Raw genomic sequence first — 6742 nt, 5'->3', positions numbered from 1 at the left:
TATATATACATACATATATACATATACATACATACATAGGACTTACTACGTATTCAACTACTCAATATTGTTGGAATATAATAATATATTGCCTATGTCTTGATAATTTTTTCTATGTATGAGCCTAAGAATGAAATAAAATTACCGGACATTTTTCAAAAGGGGGACTAACCTTGAAATTTTAAGAAATTTAAGGTCATCAAAGGACATCTCAGAAGTCGGAAAAGCTCATTTCTGGCCATCTAGAAATCAGAATTTTTCCGGGGGGATTTTTTTTGGGGATTTTTGGAAACATTTTGAGCCCCCTCTTTCAAGTCCTTGTTCCGCCCCTGATAGATGTTCTAGCTGGGTACTACGGTACATTCCGTAATAATGGCTCAAAAAAACTCCGTCTTAGGTCTCCGGTCCGTCTTTCGGCCTTTTTTATATCCTGATTTATGAAATCATAGAAAAAAATCGGCGTCGGTTATGTACGGTAGTTCTGTGTTCGTCGTCAATCAACAGAAAATTCACAATAATTAGTGAGTCGTAAAATAATTCACAATTAGTGAGTGGTAAAATAATCTAGCTATCCTTCGCCCACTGCTGGATCCGCCAGTCCACTCATCATGGGTGCACTTTATTTTTTTCTCATTCCTCTCAGGGGCCCTACTGGAGTCACCCAAATGTAAAAATAACCACAAATGTCAAAACATTGTACCCACAAATGTCAAATTAACCGAATTTCATAACATGTATTAAAGCCACAAATTTGAAAATTAACCACAAAATAAAATCGCCTACAAGTGTAAAAATCTGTTTACAAATGTAACTACAAATGTAAACATTTCCATGTCATAACATATCATTGCCAACCGCAAATGTAAAATTTTATTTTAAGACAAGTTATCAGATACATGTATGGGTATGTTGTGTGTGCGTGAGGTTTTCATAAGCATTACAATCTTTAAAAATATTGACAGACCCTAATTAACTACATATACAGGGCAGCCAAGGAACCCATTTGCGCATTTTATTGGCACAACATAATTATGATAATATTGATGTGTAGATTTTATAAAAAAGTTGTGTGCCAAGTTTCTGACGCCTACGATGCCGCTCCTTTTAATTCAAAATGGCACCCCTATAGCCTACGCCCCTGTATCAATCTCCCTATCCCCAATATGTCAATATTGTACGCCACTAAACACAGTGAGCTACAGCAGAAAAAGTCAGACTCTTGTTAACAATGCCAGAGTAGGTGGTCATTTTTCTATTAGGTAACAGAAAATCTTTTTTCTGTAAGTACTGAAAATCGGCCGGAAAAATTGTTTATTTTGAGCAATGTTAATCTAGCTTGCGAAATCAAAATCTGCGGAATCAAAATCTTTGGCCGGCCGCCCGAGTTGGCCCACGGGCTGGGGTGGAAAATTAGGGGTATAGCCTAACGGGATAGTATTGAACAATCAGCACTGGAACACCAAGCAGCTGGGGCACAGCCGTGCCCAGCTGTTTTAGCCCGTCTGCCAGTACATCCTGCTTTAATTAAAAGGCGCAATATTCAGCAGAAACACGTTTAGTGCACGCCGATCAATGCTGGGGTGACGCCTCGCCGTTAAAAGATCAACACGAGTGTGTTAAATTATGCAATGACTACTTTGCACAGAACTCAAACAATTATCAATACTAACGTTACTAAAGGTTTTTCTATCGAAACCATCCCCATAGTTTAACTTCAGCCTGGGTATTTCGTACATAAACAATGCGTTATTTATTTCATAAATCTGGTCTGTACCAGCTTCTATTTGGGATCACTCTTTTTGGAGTAACTTACAGCGTTTTCTATGTGCACTGGACCAGAAATACTATAAGCCCACATTGGAATGATGGTCAAATCGATCATGTAAGTATCAGACTACCAAGATGCATGACAGCCTCAGGACGAACCATATCGTTAGTGTTTAATATTACTTCTTGAAGGTCATTATTATTATTATTATTATTATTATTATTATTATTATTATTATTATTATTATTATTATTATTATTATTATTATTATCATTATCATTATTATTATTATTATTATTATTATTATTATTATTAATTATTATTATTGTTGTTGTTGTTGATGTTTCATTGTTTTGATATTTAAATGTTTAATATGCGCTTTTTATCTTATCATATTTGTATAATTATAGACTTACAACAGGGGCGGTGATAGCGGGGACCTCTGGACCCCCACTTAGATCCCCCTGTCGAGAATTTCCAGCATGGTCGTCGGGGAGTAATCAAATCTCGAGCGCCGAAAGTACAATTCAAGCATGCCTTACTAAAGCTGTAACATTTTTGGGGATTAAAAAACAGTTTAGTGCGAGCAGTGCTACCGTATGTACGAAGTGTTTTATAGCCTACTATTGCGATCGTATGGCTTGCAGTGGTTGCGCCAGATCTTCCCCGCCAGGGGACTGGTACCTCCGACTTAAAATATTTATTTTATAGTGTTTTTAATTTTATATGTCGTTCAATTTGATGTACAATAAATAATTTTCAATGCATCGATAAGGAAAATTGGAGGATGAGTAAGCCCACCAAGTGTTTATCACCCAGTCCCACCATGGTCGGGGATGAGGCGAAAACAAAAGAGTGTTCCGGGGGTCCTCCCCATGGAAAATTTCCCCCTTGAATCCGCCACTGTATGGGGGAATCCTCTAACGCTCAGGTGACCGAGGGTTTTAAATCAAATACCGTAGGCCTATACTCGCGTATAGGACGACGCTTAAAATAGCAAATTACAATCGAAAAGCAGGGGGTCGTTATACGCACGACATTCAAATTTTAGATTTTTATAATCAAGTTCGTCTTATGTGCGGATCGTCCATAACATGCGAACTTACTGCTGCAATGAACCAACTAAGTGTTATATTAATGAAAACAATTTTAAATACGGGAAAATACGATTTTGGTGGTGAAGATTTAAAAACTCATAAAATGGTGTTGTTTGGAAGATTACCCTTGCATTTGGCTCCATTTATCCAGCTAGATGCAGTATCAGGATCACAAAAAATTAGGAATTCCCATGAAACACGCAGTCGTCTTATACGCCAGACATACAAATATCAACCAAAAATCTTCTAAAACTCGGGGGTCGTCTTATACACGGGTCACCTTATAGGACCTACGTATGCGAGTATACTGTATACGGTATTGCTTATTACAGAACCCCTGCGGAAGTTCGGATTCCCGTCACAAATCAACGGTTGGTTTTAACAATAAATTCGCAAGACTGCTAGCGACTACTAGATTCTACAAGTGCGTCGTTGGCTGGGTAATTTTGGTCGGAAAGGAGAAATTTTCTCTGTGAATTGATTCTCTAATGACTCAAGCTACTGTATGACCGTTTTTATATTTTTAATAAAACCAATTTCTTCTAATTTTAAATGCGTTTTCCCTGTATTTAATGCGTGACATTTTTATGATCTCGCATGTGTTTCTGCAAAATGCGTTTCATCCAAAATCACTTTGAAGTGATGCGTGACGGTTGGTAACTATGCCATAGATAACTGCCACGCCGTAGGTAAAATTGGTAAAAATGCACCTGATCGGACATAGAGACAGAGCCTTTAGTGGGGTCTACTCAGGCAAAACTCTTAATGCTCCTAAATTCTGAGATTTTTTAAAACAGAAAAGGTACGGCATTAACGCTCAGAAATATCTAAAAAAATATTTTGTTTAAAAAATTCAAGAATAGGCCTGTTGAGAACAAACTATGGTCAAGTCATATATATTTTATCGTTTAGGGCCTATTAGGCATTTAATGAATCTATGATATATTATTATATTGACAACATAAATAGAACATAGGCCTATATAGGTGGAATTTTGTCCAACCCGTCGTGAAAATGTACCGAATACTCAGTGCGTGTGAAAACACTTGCAAATAGTACTCGCTGCTTACTTGGTCTCGAATTCAACCATGGCCATCAGGTGCAAGCTCGGTGGTCTAGAGGCATGATGCCAGGCTAGTGATCTGGAGAACGTGGGTTTGAGTCCCACTGGAGAACAAACTTGCAAATATTTTTGGCAAGATTTTTCACACGCACTGGGTATTCAGTACATTTTCAAGACTGGTTGGCCAAAATTACACACATAGCCCCCCCCCCCCCCAATTAATTCTCCTGACGCAAATCCAGGTATTCTTTACATGGGCGTCGATCGGTGGGGACAGGGGGACACGTCACTCCCACTTTTCAAAATAGGGGAAAATCATATCGATTGTCTCCCCCCCCTACTTTTCACCAATCTTCTATAATTAAAACCCCACTTTTAAACGTGTATGGAAAGATAACCATTACGCATGACTCATGAATTTTGCCTGTTCACTTTTCCAAGTGCGGTACGTATTTTCCGGACCAAAACTGAGTAAAAACGCAATTGTTTATACGTTTCGTAACCATCTCAGAAACACTAGATCGATTTCATGGGTGCAGCGGTTATCAGAGGCTAAATTTATTGTGAAAACAATGTACTTAACGTTGTTAAAATTGGAAGCGTGTATACTTATTAGGCCTATGTTTTTACAAACTCAAAAGTGCACAATTTCTACTACAAACGATTTATTCCTTTTGTATATTACGGTATTATGACCCGTACGTATATACTAGTGTTTAATATTATCTACATACATAGGATTACTGTTTTACCTAATTTTTAAAAAAAAAATTATAGTTAGTCAACTGAATTTTATATAGCCATTATTAAACAATAATTATACAGCCTTTGACACAGACATGTCTATCTACTTCGATTTAGTGATACCAAAATTTTACAAACTCAAGTGTTACGTTGACGCAACCTCGCAATGACGTCATAATAATCAGTGGTGAATTCAAGTGGGGCCGGGCCAACCCTAAATTTTTCAAAATTATTTTTTTTAAATGGAAAAAACAAAAGCAAAATTATAATTAAAATTTAGGTCTGAGAGTGCCTTTTCCGGCAATCTAGAGGTCACAATCATAAATTTTCTTTCCTCAGCCCCAACCATGGTGCGGCACAGGTGATCTACCGTACTTTCCCAAATTGTGCAAGTCCTTCCCTGCCCTCCCCTATTTTGCATTCCTGGGGCCGCCACTGATAATGATAAATTAAGTAAATTACCTTATGTTTGTGAAATCAAAATGCTAAATAATGTTTTGTGTGCTCCCTATCTCCCTGTCCTGTTTTATCGTAAATTAATAATAATAACAATAATAATAATGAAAAATAAATTGAGTTATTGTAGTAACGTCAGCCTATACCTAAAATATGCACAATAATAATAATAATATTTTAATAACAATAAATTAACAATGAAAAGTAATAATAATGAAGTTATATATAATTAATAAAAATAAAACAATAATAATACAGTAATCGATTTAATATGTTGCATCTGTTGCCTGCATCTACCTATTCACTGTTAAGGTCATATACGACTTACTGTATTATGGTTATTGAAGTATTTTGTGTAAGCCATTTCTGTTAATTGAATAATAATATAACGTCCGATGTAATGTACTCACTATAAATATTTTATCCGTGTCCAGGATATCTTAATGGAATATTTATAGTGAGTACATTTTACATTATAAGTACGTTATATTATTATTCAATAAAGAGCTGAAATGGCTTACACAAAATACTTCAATAACCATAATAGACTAGAAAAAAAATCTGAAAAAAATGAGTTAGGGGGAGTGGAATGTTAGAACCAATCCACATAGCCAGATATCCTAATTAACCCCTTCTGGTCACCCTAAGCCTTGTTGACACTTGATTTTACTCCTGGTATACAAATGGCGGCCATTTTGAAAAATGGCTGCCAAATTTATCTAAAATGTGCATAAAATTGAAACTAAATAAGCTTTTGGTGTCTAAACTCATAATTTCTAGACAGGCAACAATCTAGACATATACAAACTACTGTCACTCAAGCCAGAATGGAACATAATTAAAAAATAGGTCTAAAAATAATCGCAAAATATACTTACTTAAAATGTACATAAAATAAGAACGAGTATATAAGCTAGTTTTCTATGTAATCCAGATAGATTTTTGAGCAAAAATAGATTTTATTGACTAATTTTATCATTTTTACTGCGCTGAATTCAAAAAAGTTAGGTGCCATTTTTTTCCCCAAAGTCATCGGCCGCCATTTTGAATTTCAAGATGGCTGACGCACCACATAAAACATGGTCATGATTGGTGTCAATGGAAAGCAGTGGCGGATCCAGGGGATTCAAGGGGTTCGGACGAACCCCTCTCTGTGAAGAAACGTAACAAAATACTGTTGGTTCCTGGCTTACAAAACGCATTACCAACCGTTCTCGCGCATCGTGCGGGACGGTCCCGCTTCAAAATGATTTACCATGTATTTTATTCTTTATTCAAGATGTGTATAAGAGACAGCGCATTTGGCGGAAACACATGCGTGATCTTAAATTTGTCACGCATTTAGTCCATGCATGACGACGAATAATCACGAATTCAGGGAAAATATATTTAAAATTAGAAGAAATTAGTTTTATTAAAATTATAAAACAACCATGCAGTAACTTGAGTCATTAGAGAGCTTTCGTTATCGCGTTTGAGATTCGATTCTCCAAAAGCTTTGGCGGCGCGTGTCATTATCCATGAAGCTATCCAAAAATAAAAACAAATTAAATAAAATATTTTGATAAATAATTTTCTCATTATAAATAAAGACAACGAAATTCCTAATATATA

At 36.1% G+C, this 6742-nt stretch overlaps 1 protein-coding gene across 1 annotated transcript in view; it reads left to right on the top strand.

The window, feature by feature from the left end:
• Positions 1 to 1780: 1780 nt before the first annotated feature.
• The window catches only part of LOC117119783, a 26460-nt gene continuing 21498 nt past the window's right edge, over positions 1781 to 6742 (top strand). The window contains exon 1 of the mRNA XM_033264693.1: positions 1781 to 1882. The gene's annotated coding sequence lies outside the window, so the exon portion shown is untranslated. The remainder of the gene's footprint in view (positions 1883 to 6742) is intronic.

The sequence above is a fragment of the Anneissia japonica genome, unplaced genomic scaffold, assembly GCF_011630105.1.
Source record: "Anneissia japonica isolate Jap-2015-1 unplaced genomic scaffold, ASM1163010v1 scaffold724_len3256291_cov202, whole genome shotgun sequence".
Lineage (NCBI taxonomy): Eukaryota > Metazoa > Echinodermata > Crinoidea > Comatulida > Comatulidae > Anneissia > Anneissia japonica.
Note: the sequence above shows the minus strand (reverse complement) of the source record. Positions and strands in the feature narration are given on the sequence as shown.